We start from the raw sequence: 23538 nt of genomic DNA, 5'->3' as shown, positions 1-23538 counted from the left end.
TGAAATCACGCATGGTAGCCCGCTGCTGTTTGCAGCCCCGCCCACCCGCCCGGTGCTGCTCCCTGCACTCGCCACCCCGCCCACTGCCTGCCTTGCTGTGATTGCAGGGGAGGGACCAAGAGGTGCTCAGTGCACCTCATGGTGACCGGTCATTTGGTCATCCTGGTCATCACAACACTGGCTTTTTGTATAGAGAGATATTTCACCATTTCTTTGTATGTGATCTAACTGCTCTGGTGCCAACATATTCCATGAACTTATAAGCTAACCTCACTCAGGTAGTTATCTATGAATATACTTCTGCAGATTTTTTATTTTTTTTAAACTGTAGTTTAACTTATGATGTTTTTTAAAATATAATTTTTATTGATTTCAGAGAGGAAGGGAGAGGGAGAAAGAGATAGAAACATCAATGATGAGAGAGAATCATTGATTGGCTGCCTCCTGCATACCCCCTACTGGGGACCAAGCCCACAATCTGGGCATGTGCCCTTGACCGGAATCGAACCCAAACCCTTTGGTCCACAGGCTGATGCTCTATCCACTGAATCAAACCAATTAGGGCATTTTTTTTTTTAATTTGAAATGGATGCAGCTCACACTGCAAAATAAATACAGTTTCCTAATAATTACTTATACATCCTATATAACAAAAGCCCAGTGACTGATATGGTGTAACAACCAGAATGACCAAAGACCAGATGACCAGTCGGTAGCTATGAGGAGCACTGACCCATACCTTGCTGTCGGTGCCCTGACAGCCCCGAATCCCATTCGCCAGCACTCCAGACCCTGGCAGCAGGGAGGCGGGAGCCCCGTTCTTTGCAGAATTGGCCATTTGTCAGCTTGCTGTCTGCACCCTTACATCCCAGATTGCTGTTCACCCGCACCCCAGACCATGTTAAAACATTAAAATGTCCTTCTATGCAGATAAATTATGGGATGAGAATGAATCTCATTTTATTGAAGATTTTTGTTGGAAATTACACCAAAGAGAAGGTGCCTGTTTGAACTGTGAAATGCATGTCCTTAATGAAATTCAAGAAGTATTCACATTGCATGGAATGAAATTTTCACATTTCAAACTTTCAGACTATACTTTATTAATGAATACAACTTCATGTGATGAATCATATGAGCGACACAGGCAGAGGTTTTGATAAATTCTCTGAACATTGAACAGTTAGTTGGCAGCCTTTCATACTATAACTTCTGCCATCAAAGATCAAACTGTACACCCCAAATGCTTTTTCTAGGATGGTCCAGGTGGCAGTGGAAAAACATATCTTTATAAAATTTTAATACATTATATTACAGGTCATGGTGGTACTGTTTTACCCACAGTGTCTACAGGAATCACTGCAAATTTACTTCTCGATGGAAGAACCTTTCATTCCCAATATAAATTACTGATTCCATTACATGAAACTTCAATTTCTAGACTTGATATAAAGAGTGAAGTTGCTAAAACCATTAAAAAGGCCAAACTTCTCATTATTGATGAATGCATCATGGCATCCAGTCATGCTACAAATGCCATAGACAGATTACTAAGAGAAATTATGAATTTGAATGTTGCATTTGGTGGGAAAGTTCTTCTTCTCGAAGGGTATTTTCGACAATGTCTCAGTATTGTGCCGCATGCTATGTGATCAGCCATAGTACAAACGAGTTTAAAGTACTGCAGTGTTTGGGATGTTTCAGAAAGTTGTCTCTTAAAACAAATATGAGATCAGAGGATTCTGCTTATAGTGATCTGGGGGCCCAGTGCACAAATTCATGCACCTTGAAAGGAACTGTGGGCCGTGAGACTGTGATGGGACAGGGGTGGGTTTCAGCCCATTCTCTGTGCCCCTGCCTGGCCCCTCCTGCTGTATCCCTCAGTCCCCAGTCTGCTGGCAACCCCACTCCCACCAATGCTGCTCCCATGAGCTGACGGTGCAGGCCCCCCTCTCATCTGCTGATGGTGTGGAGCGATTGGGGCTGGTGCTAGCAGCAGGTGTGAGTGGAGGCTGCTGCCCTGATCACCCCTCAGGAGCAGGGGCAGGTGGAGACACCCTCAGGGGCAATTGGGGTGGTCAGCTGCCTCTTGCACCTGCTGGTGGCACAGAGTGATCAGGACCAGCACTGGGCACCAGAAGTTGGTGCAAGTGGCAGCTCTGGTGCCAGCAGCAGGTGCAAGCACTGGGTGGGACCATGGTGCATGGGAGCAAAGAACTTTCAGTAACCACCAGAGGCTTTCCCCAATGACAGCAACTGGTGCCCAGCCTTGGTCTGGCACCCCCGCTCACCTGCTCCACTGTCCTGCTGCAGCCAATGCCTGCCATATTCTGCACACACTCTCTGGTGGCAGCGCATGTCACAGCAACTGGTTGTTTGGTTGTTCATTTGTTCCAATTGTTCTGCAGTTCAGTCTATTTGCATATTAGCCTTTTATTATATAGGATAGTTAGTAAAACTTGGAGATGGCAAACTTGATAGCAGTTTTTATTTAAGCATGGATATTATTGAAATCCCTCATGAAATGTTTGTAACAGATCTATTATTGAAGCTACCTTTGGAAATAGTATATCTATAGATAATATTAAAAATATATCTAAACGTGCAATTCTTTGTCTTAAAAATGAGCACATTCATAAATTAAATGAGGAAATTTTGGATATAGTCAATGTATAATAGGAGATTTTCACACCTATTTGAGTGATGATTCCATCGATTCAATGGATGATGCCGAAAAGGAAAATTTTCCCATAGAATTTCTTAATAGTATTAATTCTTCGGGAATGCTGTGTCATAAATTAAAATTGAATATAAGTGAAATCATCATGCTACTAAGAAATCTAAATAGTAAATGGGGTATTTGTTATGGTACTAGATTTATTATCAAAAGATTGCGACCTAACATAATCAAAGCTGAAGTATTAACAGGATCTGCGGAAGGAGAGGTTGTTCTGATTCCAAGAATGAATTTGTCCCATTCTGACACTGGCCTCCCATTTAAATTAATTCAAAGACAGTTTCCTGTGATGCCAGCATTTGCGATGACTATTAATAAATCACAAGGACAAACTCTAGACAGAGTAGGAATATTCCTACCTGAACCAGTTTTTGGACATGGTCAGTTGTATGTTGCTTTCTCTCAAGTTCAAGGAGTGTGTGATGTTAAAGCTAAAGTTGTAAATATTTCATCACAAGAGAAATTAGTCAAGCACTCTGAAAGTGTTTTTACTCTTAATGTGGTGTACAGGGAGATATTAGAATAAGTTTAATCAATTTATCAGTCATTGTTTGTATCAATGTTGTTTTTATATCATTTTTTTTGTTGTTTTTATATCCTTTCTTTGTTGTTACATCATGTTGTTATTGTTTATTTATTAATAAATTTATACATTATTTTCATATACATTTTACTAATTTTCTTTCACATCTGTCACTTCTATTATAGAGAAAGGGTGAATAGCAATATTAAAGTATTTCTTCTAATTAATTCCCTTTCAATGTGCACAAATTCATGCACCAGACCACTAGAACATATATATAACCCTAATATGCAAATGGACCGAATGGTGGAACAACTGAAACGAAAAACTGAACAACTGTTGCTATTACGTGCACTGACCATCAGGGGGGCGTGCGCAGAACATGGCAGATATTGGCCATGACATGATAGTGGACCAGGTGAGTGGGCACGCTAGACCAAGGTGGGGCGACAGTCGCTGTCATCAGGGCGAACCTCTGATGGCTACTGAAAATTCTTTGCTTACGCGTGCTGTAGTCTCACCCAACACTCGCATGTGCTGCCAGCCCCGCTTGCACCTGCTGTTGGTGCTGGAGCTGCCACTCGCACCCACTGCTGGCGCTGGTCCCACTTGCACCTGCAGCTGGCACCAGAGCCTCCACTTGCACCCGCTGCCATCGCCTGGTGCTGGTCCTGATTGCTCAGTGCCATCCACAGGCGCAAGAAGCTGCTGCCTGCCCCGATCGCCCTTGAGGGCTTCTCCACCTTCCCTTGCTCCTTGAGGGGTGATCAGGACAGCAGCTGCCACTCACACATGCTGCTGGCGCTGGCCCCAATCACTTCACACTGTCAGCTGGTGCGAGCGGGGCCAGTGCCATCAACACGTGGGAGCGGCGGCGGCAGGAGTGTGGCTGCAGCAGAGAGGGGACTGGGGCTATAGCGGGGGTGTGCAGAGGATGGGCTGAGACCCACCCCTGTGTCTGCTGTAGCCTCGTGGTCCACAGTTCCTTTCAAGGTGCATGAATTTGTGCACTGAGTACCTCATAGTTAAATGCTAAACTTCAAATTATAGCTACTGCTTTTGTAAGGTTCAGGTCTAATACTTTTCCTATAAATAATCCTTGAAAGCCTTAGCTAAGCGTAACCAAGCGAAGTATTCCAGTCCTTGTCCTTTTAGGATCCATCACAACTCTTTGCGGTGTTTCTGCACTATCTGGCAAATAATTCTGTGCCTGGATAGTTACTATTAAGATGGTCATTTGCTTATAGTGGGACTTTTACCACAACTCTGTACTATCCCGCACCTAGAAGAGAGCATGGCACCAGTACACATATTTGTCTATAAACTTTGGATTCCTTAGTTTCACTTTCCTCCATTGACTTGAGGTGCCATCTCCATATATAACATGCCTGGAATCAACTTTTCCTTTCTCAAAACTGAAGGGTTTCCTTTATTCTTACATGCATTTTGCAAGTGTTAGCTATTGTTATCTCCTTAATGGTCTCTCTTTCTTCTATGTGGCCTTTCTCTGATGTCTTCTCTCCCTGAGCAAGTGTCATGGTGCTAAAAGTGGTTTTAGATTTCCTGATAAGAAGACACAGTTTCATCCACTAAATATTTACTGAACACCTACAACACGCTAAACACTTTCAGGTTGAGTGTGATTCAGTGAAGGTTACATGTCTCAGAAAGAGTTGACAACCCTATGTTTCCTGTCTAGAGTTAGTCAATATTTGTTGTTCCTGTAATGCTTACCCACTTCATCCCTGGCATGCGTTGTTGAAATATAATGGTAGAGACCTGCTGGGGACACTAAGGAGAATTAATTAATTGATTAATTGCATGTTAACAATGGGTTTTCTGAAAGAGTCCACATTTTTACCAGAAGGACATTCTAACAATGTTTCCAAGTACTATTGAATATTTAATGCCCTGTGAAGCATCTCAGAGGAAACCTTTAATTGTGGTAATCTTAATATAAAATGAAGGGTGACTTTTAGAAAATGTATATTCTCCTGAATGGTAGATTGCTTTTGTGAGGGAGTTGATGTTCAGGCATCTTTGGAACTGAGGGTTTCTCCTTTCCTGATATGGGTTTTATTTTATCCAGCTGGGAGTTATGTCTTGATATGCTTTACAGATAGCATTCAGTATCAGTAAGATCACATATGTGATCTGTGAGAAAGCATGCATAAGCCTCCAAATACATACCGAGATAAACCAAACCTTCTGGGGAAGGAGCATGAATATAACGAGAGTTGAAGAATGAAAAAATACCAAGCATTCCGATCCCTGTTGCTGACCCAGGAGCTGGGGCCATTTTGGTGTTGGACTATCCTTTTAAAAGAAAAACAGTCTGACTTACGGAGTCTTTCAAGGTTTTGTTGTGTGTAGGAAGCACCCTGAAAACAAGACCATAAAATGTCTGTTGCATGGCTCTCAAATAAACATGCTAACAAGGAATACACATAAAAAGTGCTTTCTTACGTTGTCACTGACAATTCTGCTTTTGACTTAGAGACGTTACCCTTGGAAGACCCTTTCACAGGCGCTCTCAGGCCACGGTGAACGCTGCTCATATTTTCATCTTTCCCTCTTGTCTGGCATTAATAGATTTTATATAGTAATACATCTTACATAGCAAATAGAAGATACTGAAGGGAAAATATCCTATACTAGAGGCCTGGTGCACGAATTCGTGCACAAGTGGGTCTGGCTGGCCTGCCCCAATCGGGGCCAATCGGGCTGGCTAGGGGGAGGGGCCTCAGGCAGTTGGCTGGTGACCCCGCTTCCGATGGGTGGGGCTATCCGGGGGAGGGGCCACAGGCTGTTGGCAGGCCAGCCCCACCCCTGACCAGGATGGGGGTTGCCAACCTAGGGCAAGGCTGGCCAGGGGGAGGGCCTGCCCACCCCCTGGTCAAACTCCCAGTTGAACTCCAGGTTGAGGGGACAATTTGCATATTAGCCTTTTATTATATTGGATAATAAAGAGCTAATATGTTAATTAGACTGGACAGCAGAATGACCTTCTGAAATGATGAGTGGGTGGGGCCATGGGGCAGCAAGGGTTGTGAGGGCCGAGGCAGCTGGGGCTGTGAGGGTTGAACCCCTTGCATGGAATTTGTGCATCGAACCTCTAGTTCTAAGATAAAAGGGAGTGTGTGCAACACTGAAGGGACAGTGTTTAATAAAAAAACCACTATAAGATGAAAGGGAAAGTGAGGGTATGTATTTATTCCTGTATAAGAAAAGAATAAGGCCCACTTGGCATTGCTCAGTGGTTAGAGTGTCGATCCTCCCAACAAAGGGTCTGGGGTTTGATTCCTGGTTAAGGGAACATATCTGGATTGCTGGTTGGGTCCTTGGCCCCAGTCAGGGGTTCGATTGGGAGACAACCAATTGCTATATCTTCTCTCTCACATTGATGTGTCTCTTCTTCTCTCTCTCTCTCTCTCTCCCCCCCCTTTCTCCCCCTTGCACTCCCTCTAAAAATCAATGAGCAGTGAGGGTTCCAAACAAATAAGAAAGCATTGTCCCTGGACTCTGTCACTTCTGGGGCAGTTCAAAATCTCTCCTCCAAGATTAGTTACACCTGAAGTCATTCCCAGCAGTCTTGGCCCCACTCTATCCCGTGTCTTTCTCTGCCTGCAGCTCCGAGCTCTGGGACAAGGTGTAGGTAGATGAATTAGCAAAGAGAATGTGTACATGCACAGAGACAAAGTGAAAGGAAGAAAGCTGGAGGAGGAATGTGGTGAGAGTGGCACAGTTTTGGATTTTGTTCAGAGGGTTTAGACTTCAAGAACCTGAAAGATCTTTCTACAGATGTTCATGGTCCTTCCACTGGTGTTTTATAGAAGAAGTAAAGGAAATTCTGTGAGGCTATAGGAGTAGCTAAGGAAGACTGAAATGTAAAAGTTCCATATTGTATTCATCAATACATTTATTTAACTCTTTTAAATTTAAACATAAGTCAGTGCAATGAACAATATAAATTGTGGCCCAATGTATTAAATTAATCATTTAAAATAAAAGATCTGATCACTCAGTAATTAAAAACAAAATATTAAATGTTAAACCACTTGTGGTCCCAGAATTTTCAAAGAATCACTGTGTCATTTGTTTGAATATAAAATATATTCATTTAAGAAAATTGCAAAGCATTTCTGAAAGGCCACTCAAGCCAAATACAGAGAGTCATGTGCCATGGAAGATGAAGATCAAGCCAAATGCAACACAGTTTGAAAGACCCAATGATCTTATTAACAATGAAAAGATGCAAATAGTTATCATATGAAATGTATTCTAACCTGAAATGTTGGAATTAATTTGTGACAAGTTTCATTCTTACAACTTGAAAGAACACTTTAAAGTGAGGACTTATTCCTTTCCTCTTATGCTAAAATATGAGGTCATGTTGGAATTTTGGCAACACAGCAATATGCTTATTAGCTTCACTCGGAATTAGGTTCCTGACGGGTTTGATTTTTTCCCTAAAGTTTTTAAAAGACAATTTTTCTTTAATTGCCAGATGTTTTGTCATTAAATAGAAATGCATAAAATACAAAAATTAATATTGTTCTCAAAGAAAAATGTCCTTAATTATCATCATAATTGCTCACACTTATTGAGTCTTTGTTCAGCATCAAGCATTGGTATAAGAATGTGGGAAGTACTAGTTCACTTGGTACAGCAACACCATAAGTCCCTGGTATTAAACCCATTTTGCAGATTGAAAAACAGTGCCCCAGAAATAATCATTTACATGTGGGTAGAAAACGAAATGAAGATTGTGGGTGGAAGAAATCACAACAGTCCACAAGGAGTGACTGTTTAATTAAATATCTAATGAATGAGCATGTTATTTGCTATTCACTTGCTGTGATGAACTTACACTGCTCAGTCCCTCAAACTGTATGTGCTGCATTGAACGCTTCCAAACAAGTTAAATGAATAGAACAGCACATACCTTGTTCCTGCTAACCATCCTGTCATCTGTGATGGTGAATTAGTGAATTGTAAATACAACAAAGGCCCACCCAGGCCAAACACTGAGGGACAACAATGCTATTCACAGTTCTCATTCCCTCCTCACAGCCTTCCCTTACTGCACATGGCTCCTGGGAGCTGCTCACAGAGTGACTGGGGCTGAAACAAAAATCTTTCTTTTATTATTATATATTTATGGTCTAAAGTTGTACATATGTCTCCTTTTTCCTGGATTGAACCCCTTCCCAGCCATTTCCACCCCTGGCAAACCCCCACCGCCCCAGTGTCTCTGTCCATTGGTTACACTAACATGCATGCATACAAGGCCTTTGGCTATTCTCTAAGCCCCCCTTCCCTGCCATTTGTCTCTGGATCATTTGTGCTGCTGTGAACATAGGGGTGCATATATGCTTTATGATTGGTGTTTCTGATTCATTGGGATATAGTCCTTGAAGTGAGATTACTGGGCCTAATGGGAGTTCCATTGTTAACTTTTTGAGGAAACTCCATACTGTCTTCCATAGTGGCTGCACCAGTCTGCATTCCCACCAGCAGTGCACGAGGGTTCCTTTCTCTCCACACCCTCACCAGCACTTGTCGTTTGTTGATTTGTTGATGATAGCCATTCTGATAGGTAGGAGATGGTACCTCATTGTTGTTTTGCCACGGTTCTCAAAACTGCCTGGTACTGGCACAAGAACAGACATATAGACCAATGGAATAGAACAGAAAACCCAGAAATTGACCCAAGCTATTATGTTCAATTAATATTTAACAAAGGAGGCAAGAGCATACAATGGAGTCAAGACAGTCTCTTCAATAAATGGTGCTGGGAAATTTGTTCTGATACATGCAAAAAATGAAACTAGATTGCCAACTTACACCATACACACACACACACAAAAACCTCAAAATGGCTAAAGGACTTAAATGTAAGACGGGAAACCATAAAAATCCTACAAGACTCCATAGGCAGCAAAATATCAGACATATGTTGTAGCAATATCTTAGCGACACAGCTCATAGGGCAATGGAGACTAAAGAGAAAATAAACAAACAGGACTACATCAAAATAAAAAGCTTCTGCACAGCAAAAGAAACCATCAACAAAACAACAAGAAAGCCCACTGCATGGGAGAACATATTTACCAATGTTATCTCCCATAAGGGTTTAATCTCCAAAATTTATACTGAACTCATACAACATAACAAAAGGAAAAACCATCCAATTTAAAAATGGGTAAAGGACCTAAACAGACACTTCTTGAAAGTGGACATACAGAAGGACAAGAGGAATATGAAAAAATACTCAAAGTCACTAATCATCTGAGAGATGCAAATCAAAACAACAATGAGGTACTACCTCACACCTGTCAGAATGGCTATCATCAACAAATCAATAAATGATAAGTGCTGGCGAGGATGTGGAGAAAAAAAAACAACAACCCTTGTACACTACTGGTGGGAATGAAGTCTGGTGTAGCCACTGTGGAAAACAGTATGGAGTTTCCTCAAAAAGTTAAAAATGGAATTCCTATTTGACTCAGTAATCCCACTACTAGGAATATATCAGAAACACCAATCAAAAAGAATATATACACCCCTATGTTCACAGCAGCACAATTTACAAAAGTTAAGATTTGGAAACAGCCTAAGTACCCATCAGCAGATGAGTGGATTAAAAAACTATGGTACATCTACACAATGGAATACTATGCTGCTGTTAAAAAGAAAGAACTCTTACAATTTGCAATAGCATGGATGGACCTGGAGAACATTATGCTAAGTGAAATAAGCCAGTTGGAGAAAAATAAATATTACATGATCTCACTCATTTGTGGATTATAACGAACAACATAAACTAATGAACAAAAATAGATCCAGAGACATAGAAGCATCAAACAGACCATCAAACCTAAGAGGGAATGTAGGGATAGGTGTGAGGGGGGTCGGGGAGAAGGGGTAAGAGACCAACCAAAGGACTTGCATGCATGGATATGAGCATAACCAGTGAACACAGACAAGTAGGAGGGTGTGGACATGTGCTGGGGGTTGGGAATGGCAGGGGAGAGTTCTATGGTGAAAAAGGAGCATATGTAATACTTTAAATAATAAAGAATTAAAATTAAAAATAATAAAGTTGGTTTTCTATAGACAACATATAGTATGTTTTTTAAATCTACTATGTTAGTCTCTCTCCTTTTTAATTTGTTATTTAGAATATTCACATTTAAAGCTACCTTTTTATATACTTAGATTGAGAACTACCATATTTATAACTGTTCTCTGTTTCACTTATTCTTTGTTTCTTTTTAAACTTTCTTGCTGGGGTCCAACCCCAGCAGGTCCAGGGGTCCCCAAAGGTGTGGACGGAGTTGGCGAAGAAGGAATGACACAGAGGCAGCGTTCAGTTGATCAGCATGGTTGGGTTCTCTTGCCTGGTTCTATTGCCAGGTTCTGTGTCCATGTTCTCTTGCTAGGTTCTCCAGCCAGGTTCTCCAGGTTCTCCAGCCAGGTTCTGTAGCCATGTTCCCTCGCTAGGTTCTCCAGCCAAGTTCTGTCCAGGTTCTCCAGCCAGGTTCAGTCACCAGGTTCTAGTCAGGTTCTCTTGCCATGTTCTATCCGGGTTCTGTAGCCAGGTTCTGTCTCTAGGTTCTGTGGCAAGTTTCTGTCCAGGATCTTTTGCCATGTTCTCTCGCTAGGTTCTGTCTCTAGGTTCTGTGGCCAGTTTCTGTCCAGGATCTTTTGCCATGTTCTATCCAGTGAAGTTCTTCTGTCTCTAGGTTCTGTGTAGGTTCTGTGTCTAGGTTCTGTGTCCTGTTGTCTTGTTACATCTGTATTTATACCAGTTGATTCCAATCCTATCAATCTCTATTCCAAAGGTTAGGGCATTTCTTATCTCCATTCCAGGGAGTAAAGATTATGTAGCTTAAGTGTGATTGTTCATAGTTAAAGTGATTAATTACCCGCCTGGTACTTAGTTAAGGGGTTTTATTCCATTCCTAACTTCAGGGGAAAATCCCTACCTGGGGAAACAACCTTTCTCAGAGAGGTGACCTTGGTTAAAACACATAGTGCCAAGAAGGTGAGCAAACATATTAAGAACAGTATGCCATATATGCCAGGTCCCTTGAAACAGCAAGGATGGACCAGCTCCCAGCACTTCCTATCTTTTTTCTGTCTCCTTTGTTTTAATTGAGCATTTTAAGTGATTCAACCTCCTTTTTTTGTCATATCAGTGATTCATCTTTAAAAAATAGCATTTATACTAAATTGAAAATACACTGTTTAATTAACCTAGATTTACTTTTAATAATAATATCATTCTTCCTCATGTGTAGTGCAGATAAATTAGAATATTCCCAATTCTTCCTTCCCATCCCTGATACATTGCTATTATTCATAGACTTATTCATGTGCTATGATCATCCAATACATTGTTACTATGATTACTTTAAATAAATGAGCATCTATTATATCACTTAATTTTAAGAAAAATGAAATATTTTATGTACCCTCAATTATTCCTTCTTCAGTGGTTTTCTTTTCATTATGTAGATTCAAGTTTCAGAGCAAATCCCTTTCCTACCTCATTAATAACTTTAAAAACTTTTCCTGCAAGACCGTCTGCTAGCAGTAAATCCCTCCATTCCTCTTTGAAAGTCTTTATTTTTTCTTTACTTTTGAAGGATAATTCACCAGATATAAAATTTAAGGAGATTGTCATTTTCTTTCCATAATTAAAATATTTCACACACTTCTTGCACACATAGTTTCTGCTGATACCTTTAATAAAATTCTTCCTTTTATTCCTGTACTAGAGCCCAGTACACCAAAATTTGTGCACTTGGGGGTGGGGGTGGGGGGGGCTTAGCCAGGCTTGCACACTCTCACAGTTTAGGACCCCTTGGGGGATGTCCACCTGCTGGCTTAGGCCCGCTCCCTGGGGGATTGGGCCTAAGCTGGCAGTCAGACATCCCTCTGGCAGCCCAGGAATCCTCGGGGAATGTCCCACTGATGGCTCCTAAGCCTCAGTCAGACATCCTTAGCGCTGCCGGGGAGTCAGGAGAGGCTCTTGCGACTGCTACTGCACTCGCAGCTGTCAGCCCGGCTGTGGCTGAGTGGAGCTCCCCCTGTGGGAGCTCACTGACCACCAGGGGGAAGTTCCTGCATTGAGCATCTGCCCCCTGGTGGTCAGTGCATATTATAGCGACTGGCCGTTTCAGGTTGTTCAGCTGCTGGGGTCAATTTGCATATTACCCTTTATTATATAGGATAAGCATCCTTCCCCTCCCACAGCCAATTTCAGGATTTTCTCTGTTTTTTGTTTTCTGCAGTTTAAATAAAACATGCCTATGTGAACTTTGGGGGATTTATTCTTCTTGGTGTTCTCAGAGATCCCGGATCTGGGGCTTGATGTATGTCGTTACTTTTGGAAAGATTTCAAGTTCTCAGTTTCTTCTCTTTCTTCTCTCTTTCTTCTCTGTTCGGCATTGCACTTGGGCATATGTTACATCTGTTTATATTGTGCCACTGTTCTTGATGTTGATTCTTATCTCAGCTATGACTGCCACCTCAACCATGTCCAGTTTACTGATGAGTCCAATATTTCTGCTAAAATATTATTTTATTTCTTTTCTATTTTTATTAGAATGTTCCTCTTCTTACATTAGTTATATGTTATTTTTTGTTGTCTACTTTTTCCATTAGAACCCCTAACATATTTATTATCATTATTTTAAACTAGAGGCCCGATGCACGAAATTCATGCCCTCACAGCTGCTGCGGCTTGCCTCCCCCAAGGGGAAATAAGTCTCAGGTAAAGTTTTCCTTTCTCTCTTTGCCATGGAGAATGCTGTAGCTGTGTTCAGAATGACTGCTAGTCCCTCCACCCTGCGAGTTATGAAGGGGGCTTTCTAGTTCTTCCTGTAATAATGAAGGGGCTCCTGCAGCTGAAGCCCATGACAGTTTAGGAGCTCATAAGACTGAAGCTTCCAGGAGTTTCTCGTGCTCATGCTAATCAAGACTCCCCCTGCACCTATTTGTCAAAATCCCACTTAAGTGTTCCTACCAGTTTACGGCTCCATTGGCTTCTGCTCATTAGGCAGACAGCAGGGACTCTCTAGATTTGCCTGTCTTACCAGACTGTGGGGTAGTGTTTTGCCAGAAGCTCTCTAATGGGTCCAAGAAAAATTGCTGCTGCCAATTTGCTCAGCGTTTCTTGTTGTAAGTATAAGAGTGGCGACTACCAGGATCTTCACCTGTCAGCACTGAAACAGGGAGTCTTGCCACTGTCTTTTTAAATTTCTACCTTCATTTTATTAAAAGGTTAAGAACCTAACCTTCTTCTATTCTTAGAGGGAAAAGTACATAATCATTTTGTCTCATCTGCTTAGATAAATTCTAAATTTGGAATAATTTTAAAAAATATTCTTCTTGAACTACGTTACAGACTTTTGTTCAGACATATTTACAATTTTTATTAAAGTATTATTTTAAGTCCAAGTTCAACTCCTCATCAGCCATAATTATCTGATAAACTATGAATTAGAAAATATAAGATTTTTAAGAGAAAAAAGAGTAAATCTGATATGTTTCTTATGGAAGCAAATGCAAGCAGAGCCTAAAATGCGTTTACCTGTTTGATTCTTCTGCTTGTTGTATGAGTGAATGTTCTCTCTTTGAAGGACTTGAGAGCGTCTCGTTAAAGAGCGGCTCGTTGGATCCGGTGTAAGAGCTCCCCTTCCGGTGAAATTCTTAGTTTCAGGTACGTGGCCAGGAGTGACACTGAGTTTACGTCTGTGGAAATGTTATACTTGGTAAAGTTACAAATGCAAAATAGTCTCATAAGGAATAGTCAATCCATAGAGTTTGTTACTTCACTTCTGAGGAGGGGGGAGTGGAATCCAAGGGGAAAAAATGGTGAGGACGTCATTAATTTCGTTGTTGTTGCGATTGTCATATAATGTCCTTTTTAAGCTCCCCTCCTCCTTGCTCTGCAGCAAAACAAAATTAGAAATATTTGCGACGGAATAAGAAAAGTGACTTACAACATATACACCATGTTTTTAATATTTCTTTTGTTTTGTTTTGTGGAAATTCATACAAAAGTCATCAATATTTTCCAAGATAACCAATTTTAATAAAGTTTTGAAGGAAAACACGGGTAATTCTGTTTTCTATACTCACTGAATCAGAGCGATGAGAAGAGTCCTTAAACTGTACCATGTGACTCATCGAATCCGGTTGGGAAACTAGACACCTGTTTCAGGGCTTTCTGAGAGACCTCACCTGGGCTCCAGTTTATCCACATTGGCATATTTAATCAAGATTATTATAGCTTCCAATGCTTACAGGTAGAAAGGATGATAGCAAGAGTTAAAAGTACTTTGTAATAGACTTTTTATATAACTTATTTCAAATAGCTTAAGACACATACAAGTTTCAGGGAGCTTACCCTGATATAGCAATTTTCTTTTTTTTTTAATATATTATATTGATTTTTTTTTTTTAACAGAAAGGAAGGGAGAAGGATAGAGAGTTAGAAACATCGATGAGAGAGAAACATCGATCAGCTGCCTCCTGCACATTCCCCACTGGGTATGTGCCAGCAACCAAGGTACATGCCCTTGACCGGAATCGAACCCAGGACCCTTGAGTCCGCAGGCCGACGCTCTATCCACTGAGCAAAACCAGCTAGGGCTGATATAGCAATTTTCAATCTTTTTCATCTCATGGCTGACATAAACAAATTACTAAAATTCTTCAGCACACCAAAATATGTTATGTCTTTTGCCGATCTGATAAAAAATAGGTATAATTTTGATTTATTCACACTGGACAGCTACTGTTGTGTTGGCTGTTGTCATTTTTTAAATTTGACAGTCTAAAGGAAAAGCGGTCAGTGCCCCTGACTAAATAGCCAGGTATTGCTTGTTTTAAAAATTCTTGCAGCACACCAGTTGAAAATCACTGCCCTAATGCATTGTCACAATTAGAATATTCATGTTTGTTCTAATAGATTTTTATAAAAGCAGAATCTATGCTAATCCCAGGCCACAAAAACAATTACTGCATAGCAATCGGGAATTTTTATACTCTATGGTATGGTAGGAATCCTAAATAATAAATAAGACCAAAAGATACACAATTCTCATGCCTCCTGATTCCATGTGCCAAGACTATTTCGCTGTCGTAGGTTGGCTGTGGAGTGCTTTTTTCTTTGCTCCCTGAGCTGTCAGACGGAATCTCCATGGAACAAACATTGAAAGAAGTCAGCTGATGAGCTCCCGTGTGCAGCTGCAGGAGAACTACTGTCCCGTCTATGTTCGGGGACACAAGTAGAGTGTTTCAGAGGAGCCGAGGGTATCATTTGATATATTACCAAATCCCAGATATTTCTTCAATGTCAGCCTTTATCGAGTCATAGCTTTCTGTTAACTCCCAGCATACCTTTTTCCTTTTTGACTAATAATGTATTTCATGAGAAGTAGGCAAATGTGATTTTACCAAAGTGAGGATGGGCAGGATCATAGGGTTATTTCTTCAGTAATTTTTTTGTAGGTCAAATATTACAGTTTCATATAGTCAAACAAATTGCAACTAGAAACATGAATGAGAAGAGTGGATTTCTAACGGAAATGTATTCTTAGAATATTTTGAAACTTTTTAATTGTCAGTGCCTTTTCAACATTGAAACACCACAAAGTTAAGATATTATTGGCATTACTGAGAAAAGTTCACACTAGCCGTGCTCTCCGCATACGTTCCCCGGTGTTGCTAAATGCTGCTCGGCGTGAGTCGCTCTGATGCCATGTTACAAATGCTGCAAGTTTAAAATTGGTTCTCTAGGTAATAGCATTTCTGACAAATTAATAATGTGCTGCTTTGCTCGGCCCATGAGATTTTTCATTACATATTCCCCAACTGTTATTTACAATATGATGACAACACGTAATTTGTCAGGAAGTGAAGAGCAGCGGGAGTAGCTCGACGAGATGAACACAAACAAATCTTTCGCACAGGAGGAGTGGGCAGTGGTCATTCTGAAAACTCACCGGCCACTGCCTTCTTTGTCCTTTCTTCTGCGTGTTCCCTCCTCCCCACTGACTCATCTATACCTAGACTAGAGCAAAGATGAAATATATGTAAATATTAAAATGCTGTTTATGCTTTGGTATAATCATCAAAATATCTTGGGAAAAGTTACTATGGTTCTTTCAAAGTTAGAACTCTAATATAACATAGGCAAACAATGGATTCAGTTACAGGTTTGCAAATGGTCAGTTGCCCCCCAAGAATAGTGATTTATGCCGAGTGGGCAGTAAAAGATGCTGATTTCATTTTTCTTTCTACCATGTGCTCCCAGCAAGAAGAGGAATGGAATTTTCTAAATAATTTATTTGGAAAGTTGACTGGCTGTACTGAGCTGGAAGCATAACAGTCCAATCTGCCACTACCTGCTGTGGGCCCTGGTGGGCACTCTTCAATATTGCAGAATGTATTGTGTAACTAATTGCCATGGTGTGAGACTGGAAATATAAATGCCAGCAGAAGAGGGAAATTTTCAGATTGTTATTATGTAGGAAAAGGCAAAAATAATTGCAACTGAGAAGAAAAAAACTTGTAGTTGATTGAGAGAAAATAGGAATAGAAAAAAAGTTAAGTGTCAGAATTAGCAGAAACTAAAAATATTTAGAATAAAAAATAAAATTAAGAGGTAATGAAAGGAAACCTAGTGTTTTAAAAGCTATAAAGAAAAAGTAGAAATGGTGAGGTAAAAAGCTTATAAATCTATAGCTTATGATTAAATGTGGGGGTTTCTCTTATTTAATTATTTTTAAATTTATTTTTATTCAGACATAATTGACTATAATATAATATAATATAATATAATATAATATAATAGTTTCTTTCTAAAAAGACTTTGACTAGCACTCGCTAATACTCATGAATAATATCTTCAAACCCAAACCAGGGATAAAAGATAATGTAAAAGTCTGTTGACAAAATCTGAGAGACATTTATACTGAATGCCAAGCTTATGGAACAACCGCTTCTGAAAATTAATTTCTTCCACTGCCTGAATCAGAGCTAGCTTCCCTGTCTAAAGGTAAGCGGGAAAATCTTTCATTGATCCTGTTCCTTCTTCCGGTTGTCCTGTTGGGAAGGTTCAAGTCTTTATAGACAAACAGGAAGCTCTCTGCCTATGCGCTAAGTGTGCTTTTCCAGTCGAAGTGCCCTGGCAATTTCTAATTAGTAGCTCACTGGTGGCAAAGACAGTGAGGACTTTCAGTGTCAGCAGGGGAGTGTTTGGGGAGCGGGGATTGAGTGGCATGGGAAACCAGCAGGGGGCACTGCATGTAGGGGTGTGTATTTCCCACAGGAAAACTGGCAAGGAGAGAGGCAGAAGTTTGAAGTAGTCTGCTCTGAGTCTTATAAAACAGTCTCCTTACTCTGTCTGGGCAAGTGTCAGAGATCTGGGCAGTGGGGTAAAGATGATCATCTGAGAACAGGAGGGCACTTGGCCAGGAGCTGGAAATCAACTCGCTGCCTAGAGATGGTTGTGAGAAGGAGAATCCAGGAAAATGTGAGCAGATTGCTATTGGAATATAAAGTCAATAGGTCTGTTGGTTTTGTCTGGTTAGATTTTACTTTCTTTAAGACTGAGTAAAAAAAATAGCTTACCCAGGGCTTATATAATATTGCAAAATAAGCAGATAAGCAGAGCATCATGCTGAGGATTCAGAGGAAAAAAAAGACCAGTGGAAACAATTTATGGAAATCAGAGGGAAAAAATGTATCCTATCTAATAAAAGAGAAACATGGTAATTAGGCATACGTCCGCTAACCTTCCCATTGGCTAATCAGGGCGATAGGCAAATTAACTGCCAGCCAAGATGGCAGCTGGCAGCCAGGCAGCTTAAAGCTAACATGAGGCTTGCTTGCTTCAGTGACGGAGGAAACCAATGTTCCCGCCTGCCTTGCCGGCCTCTGAGCTTGCAGTTTGATACATTGTTACAAATATAGAAGCTAAACAAAACCCCAGAAACCTGCTTTCAGCTAGCCAGGATCTCAGAGCTGGAGTTGATACAGTGTTTTGATTATAGAACCCAAACAAACCAGATACCTGCTTTCAGCAGCAGAGGCCTCAGAGCAGGAGCCAGAGCTAAAGCTGGCCCAGAATAAAAAAATAAAGAAAAAAAGGAGCAGTTGGGAGCTTCAGTCACCCGCCAGCCTGAAAACAGCCCTCAGCCCCTCACCCAGACTGGCCAGGCACCCAAGCAGGACCCCCACCCTGAAGGGTGTGTGACCAGCTGCAAACAGCCATCAACCCCTCACCCAGGCTGGCCAGGCACCCCAGTGGGGACCCCCACCCTGATCCAGGACACCCTTCAGGGCAAACCAGCTGGCCCCCACCCATGCACCAGGCCTCTAATCTATATAGTAAAAGGGTAATATGCCTCCCAGCACCGGGATCAGCGGAGCTGCGAGGCCTCCCAGCACCTGGATCAGCCGAGAGGCCTCCCGGCACCAGGATCACCGTGACAGGGGGCAGCGCCCAAACCCCCTGATCGCGCTGTGGCTCTGTGTGTGACAGGGGCGGGGCCACAACCTCCCTATCCACCCTGCTCTGTTTGTGACAGGTGAAGGCGCCCCAACCCCCTGATCAGCCCTCCTCTGTGCCTGATAGGGGGGAGCTCCCTAACCCCCTGATCGCCCTGCAGCTCTGTGTGTGACAGGGTGTGGCGCCCCAACCCCCTGATCGGCCCTGCTCTGTGTGTGACAGGGGGTGGTGCCCCAACTCCCCTATTGGCCCTACTCTGTGAGTGACAGGGGGGAGATCCTCAACCCCCTGATCAGCCCTGCTCTGTGTGTGACTGGGTACGGAGCCTCAACCCCCCTGATGGGCCCTGCTCTGTGTGTGACAGGGGGCAGCGCCCCAACCCCTTGATTGGCCCTGCTCTGTGCGTGACAGGGGGTGGAGCCACAACCTCCCCATCGACCCTGCCTTGAGTGTGACGGGGGCAGCGTCCCAACCCCCCAATTGGCCCTACCCTGAGCGAGACTGAGGGTGGCTTCACAACCTCCAGATCTGACCTGCTCTGTGCATGTCAGGGGGTGGTGCCCCAACTCCCCAATCGGCCCTGCTCTGAGCCTGACCAGGGGCTGCACCTAGGGATTGGGCCTGCCCTCTGCCACCTGGGAGTAGGCCTAAGCCATCAGGTCGTTATCTCCTGAGGGGTCCCAGACTGTGAGAGGACACAGGCCGGGCTGAGGGACCCCCTGCCCCCTGCCCCCGAGTGCACAGATTTTTGTGCACCGGGCCTCTAGTTATAATATAATAGTAATAAATAGTACTGTTATATTCAATAGCACACAAGAGAAACAAACTGGAGCAGGAATGTGTGAACTAATTTAATTGGGGAGAAAAAGTTAATAATATGAGATGGAACAGAAGATTCACAAATAAAAGTGCAATATAAAAATTTAAATCTGTACCAGAGGCGTGATGAGCAGAATGGATACTGTGGAAAGTTGAATGAGAAACACAGAGGACAATGTGAGATGGTCCCTCTGAAGACAGATGCAAACAAGTAAACCTTGGGATGCGAGATTAAAGACATTGGAAGACAAAAAAAGGTTTGCATGTGTTCCTGCAGAAGCAGCTCAAGCACCTGAGGCACAAGCTATAAGAGAGCAAGAAAGCTTTCCCCAGTCCAAAACACTGCCTAGGAATAAAGGGTCAATAGAATGACACAGACCAGTCAAACTGAAGAAATATCCTAAGTTCACAGCAATAGCAACAAAACCCCCAATTTACAAAACAAAAGCCAGCTTACCTGGCATGGCACCGCGCTCTGATGGCCCCAGCCTCCCTGAGAGGCTCCTCCGAGGACAATGAAAGCACACCTCTTACAATTCTGTAGAACAGATTCCAATACACAGTTTTGATACACAATTGGCATTGTATATAAACCAAACATCTCATTAGCACAGTTATTGCATGAGTAGGGAAAACTAAAACTATTTATAGAAATTTGATGGCTCAGTAAATGCACCACAGCATCTTTCTTGCAAAATATATATTTTTTCTTTTCTTAAGAACTTTACATTTTTAAATCCCTTATTTTTTTCTACATCATTTATATTTCACTATAACCAGATTATAACAATAAGCATGAACCATGCTATTATCTGGTTGAACCAAATGAAATAGCCCTGTTTTTAACATTTTTTTTTTACTATTAATAGGGCAAGTACAAATGTTCAAATTTATAGTATTGAGCATATAACATTTATTCTTTGAATCAATTTTATAAATTCTTATAATTACCTTACTATGTTGACGTTTATCTACATAATCTTTCTTGTTCCTTTTAATCAGCTTTTTTTTTAAATTTAAATTTAATCTCATTGTCAGCAATAATCTCCAGGTCATCATGCATTCCATTTGCTGGGTGCACTATTTTTTTCTTAATACAACTCCATGTGTTGACTTTCCAGAATACCACCAACATCCCACACTTCCTATGTGAAAACTGGCAGATGCCCTGGCTTGCGACATGCTGGCTGCTGGGCCTGGTACAGTCACTCCTGAAGCTTGTCCCAGGTGAGGGGACGCCTCCCCACAAGGCCCACCTACCAATGTCTGCTTCCAGTCTCTCCAGGCTAGTTGTGTTGTCCCTGCCATTTCATTACATCCTAATATATAAAAACCCAGGGTCCATAACGACCGAAGAGTCCATCCCCCGGCCCTCAGGCTCCATTGGTCAGAGGATGGCTAAGGGGAGAACCGGTCCCTCAAGCTCCAATGAATCTTTGACAGCACTGACTGGTGAGCCAGTGGAAGGCAGACTGCTTGGTCCCCTCCCCACCCCCTACCCCACCCCCCCACCCCCCCTCACCCCCCCCTCTCACCCCCCCCCCCCCCCGGCCTGCAGGCTCCCATTGATCAGGGGATGGTTAACAGGGAACTGGAGTGAGTGGCCTGGAGACTGGCAAGCAGCTGGAAGGCAGGCCTCTTGGTCCCTCCTCCTGGCCCTCAGACTCCAATCAATTGGTCGGGAAGGCAGGGCAGAACTGGAGACTGGCTTCCTTAGTAGTCCTGTAGGTTCAGTCTCCAGAGGAAAGGCCAGGCACCAACGGACCAGCGCCTCCGGCACAATCCCGACAGCACTGCCGGCCTCCTGGAACTCAGCCTTGGGCACTGTGACCCCTTCCCCTCCCTAGACACTCCACAAGGAAGAAAAGATACCACCAGCAGCACCAGGGGCGACCAGCGGTGACTGACTGCTCTCCCTGTGCTTCCTCCAGGTCACTTGAGCCGGTCTCTGCCCACCCCGCACCAGAGGAAGTGTGATCACTGCACACGGAAGGAATGTAGTAAAAAAACAAAAACCGATGACCAAGAGAATGCCGCAGTCAACGTCTGGAGTCCGGCTCAGGAGAATGGAGAGAAGGGAGAATTCCATAAGTTGGCCAACGCCAAGGTATTTCTGAGTGACTGCCTGGTGTGTGACAGTTGTGTGATCGCAGAGGAAGGAGTCCAAGATTCTCAACAGAACACCAAGGACTTTTTCCGTGTTCTGAACCTTAAGAAATGTGATCCTCATAGCACAAGGTGCTGGCAGTGTCTGTGTGTCCTTAATTTCTGCCTTATTTTGCTGCTAACTTCAGCTTCAGTGTCACTGATGCATCCAGAAGGCTCTGTGGCTTCCTCAAAAGTCTTGGGGTGCACTGTCTTTGACATGAAGATAGCTGCGGACTTCAGCATCCCGGGGAGTCAGAAGAATTTGTGTGTCGGTTCTGCCAGCACCATGAGGAAGAGCCCTGACTACCCATGCTGACCTCCGCCTGCCCCGGCTGGGGCCGATATGTAGAGCGTGTGCTGGGTCACCCCATCACCCCCCACCTCTGCACAGCCAAGTCTTCCCACAGATCATGGGCTCTCTGGTGAAGGATTACTTCACCAGAGAGCAGAACCTGTCCCCAGACAAGATTTTCCACGTCATTGTGGCCCCGTGTTATGACAAGAACTGGAGGTCCTTCGAGAAGATGCTCCCACAGCTTTACACAGTCACCGGGTGCTGCCTGCGTGTTAACCTCAGTGAAATTGTCCAGATAATGGAGCAAAGTGACCTCGCCTCGAATGACGCTGCCGTGGACACTGTTTGGAGACATGAAGAAGGACGTGAGGCTTCACGAGGGTGCCAGCTCTGACAGGTGCCTGGCACACATCTTCAGGCACATGGCCAAGGAGCTGTTCAACGAGGAAGTGGGAGTGCTCACCTACCACACCCTGAGGAACAAAGACTTCCAGGAGGTCACCTTGAAAAGGAAGGAGAAGTTCTCCTAAGCTTTGAGGCTGCTTACGGCTTTCGGAACATCCAGAAGTGGTCCTGAAGCTGTGGAGGGGCAAGTTCCCCTGCCACTTCGTGGAGGTCCTGGCCTGCACCAGGCATGCCTAAGTGGCAGGGGCCAGGCCCGGGTGGAGGACAGGCATACGGATAAGGCACTGCTGCAGCAGATGGAAGGCATCTGTGCTGCCATCCCGGTGTGTCCCCCTGAGACCAGCGCCCATGTGCAGGAGCTGTATCAGGAGTGGCTGGGGCGGGGGGGGGGGCACTCCCCCTGGGCCCAGGTGGCCCTGCACACCGCCTCACAGGGCCCAGGGCAGCCTGCCAAGACATCAAGTGGTAAAGGTCCAGCAGACGCCCGGCCTGCAGGCCACCTGAAGAGGGCTGTCAGACACGTGAAGGAAAGGCTTAGCATCTCTGTCATCACTTTGGTTTTCAGAATTCCCTGCTTCCCATCTGTCGGCTCCCTCCCTCTGAGGGGCACTGTCATCGTCATATGGGATCAACTGGAATATTGTATCTCAAGAGGATTGCCCCAATGTACGTATCCTTTTATCCGATGATGAAAAAATCCCGAAGAACAAGAAAGGAGACAGACTGCTGTCCTTTAGGCTTAAAAAACCCAGAAGTGTCCTGCAAAGAGCTGAAACTTGGTTCTGTCCACCCACCTCAGAAATATTGGATGAGGAAATGGCCGGGTTTGGCCCTGAATTTACCCACTTATGTTACTCTTGAAGGTATCTTTGCCACAATGTGAATAAACTGCCACCTTTTGGAATAGGGACTCATACAAAAGTCTGCATTCCCAACTTTTCTTGAAACAGATTTATGTTCTGCAGCTGTGGCCACTGTCCTGAAATCAGGTACTGTCGACCAGATCTTGTCGCTCGGAATCAGGTGGCACTGGAGTGGGACTCCCCCCACCCCCCATGCCCTTTTACATTCAGGGATTG

General features: G+C 43.3%; 1 pseudogene; it reads left to right on the top strand.

Annotated features, from left to right (window-relative positions):
• Positions 1-3642: 3642 nt before the first annotated feature.
• Positions 3643-23148, top strand: LOC118679023 (annotated as a pseudogene).
• The last annotated feature ends 390 nt before the right edge of the window (positions 23149-23538 follow it).

This window comes from Myotis myotis, unplaced genomic scaffold, assembly GCF_014108235.1.
Source record: "Myotis myotis isolate mMyoMyo1 unplaced genomic scaffold, mMyoMyo1.p scaffold_m19_p_22, whole genome shotgun sequence".
Classification (NCBI taxonomy): domain Eukaryota; kingdom Metazoa; phylum Chordata; class Mammalia; order Chiroptera; family Vespertilionidae; genus Myotis; species Myotis myotis.
This window is presented reverse-complemented; position numbering and strand designations above follow the sequence as displayed.